Source organism: Oncorhynchus tshawytscha, linkage group LG13 (assembly GCF_018296145.1).
Source record: "Oncorhynchus tshawytscha isolate Ot180627B linkage group LG13, Otsh_v2.0, whole genome shotgun sequence".
NCBI classification, from domain to species: domain Eukaryota; kingdom Metazoa; phylum Chordata; class Actinopteri; order Salmoniformes; family Salmonidae; genus Oncorhynchus; species Oncorhynchus tshawytscha.
In genome coordinates this window covers 85,492,296-85,493,037 of record NC_056441.1, presented here as the reverse complement: position 1 = coordinate 85,493,037, position 742 = coordinate 85,492,296, and the positions used below count along the sequence as shown (strand labels likewise).

Sequence of the window (742 nt, the reverse complement as noted above, 5' to 3'; positions counted from 1 at the left end):
TGCACTCTGCTGAGGGTTGAACCATGGTTACATATGCAATTCGTTCAGCGTTACACACTGCCTAGGGCCTGGAAGTCGATCTGTAACTGGGCACTTTATCTCCATCTTAATGTCACCTTACATAAACGGAGACCTTTCCGTCCCACAAACCTCCGTCAGTCCTGCCTCTGGGTGTGAGGATTGCCCTGGGGTGGCTTTTAGAAGGCCTAGAGCTGGAAGTTTTAAAAACAAATACCCTCCTTATGATTTCTGTGACGAGCGACAGGAGAGAAAATGAACCGGTGCGATGCTCTGGGTTCTAAAACTGGAAAAAGCCAGCCAAGGTTTCAACATGATCGTCCGGACGTGATTAATCTGTTAAGTGTGTAATGTTGTCTTACATTGCTAAGGGAAACAAAGAATGGCCTGATCAGCTTCCTGTTGCAACACCGTTCATCAAACCAGACCTCTACTCTACATCTGGTCTGACCCAGACCACTACTCTACATCTGGTCTGACCCAGACCACTACTCTACATCTGGTTTGACCCAGACCACTACTCTACATCTGGTCTGACCCAGACAAAAAAAAGTTTAATTTGCACTCAGGGATAAACTGTGATGACACACATTTAACCCATGTAAATATGTAACTAATGACTTCTGTTTTAAACATATGTAATCCACAGCTATAGGATTTATATTGCAGATGATGTCATTTAGATATTTTATCTAACTCTTGTTAATAAAAGTGCTATGTTGTA

At 42.9% G+C, this 742-nt stretch overlaps 1 protein-coding gene across 1 annotated transcript in view; it reads left to right on the top strand.

The window, feature by feature from the left end:
• The window catches only part of LOC112235881 (rho guanine nucleotide exchange factor 26-like), an 83,664-nt gene extending 82,922 nt beyond the window's left edge, over positions 1–742 (top strand). The window contains exon 14 of the mRNA XM_042296463.1: positions 1–742. This exon is cut by the window's left edge and continues 1,353 nt beyond it. The gene's annotated coding sequence lies outside the window, so the exon portion shown is untranslated.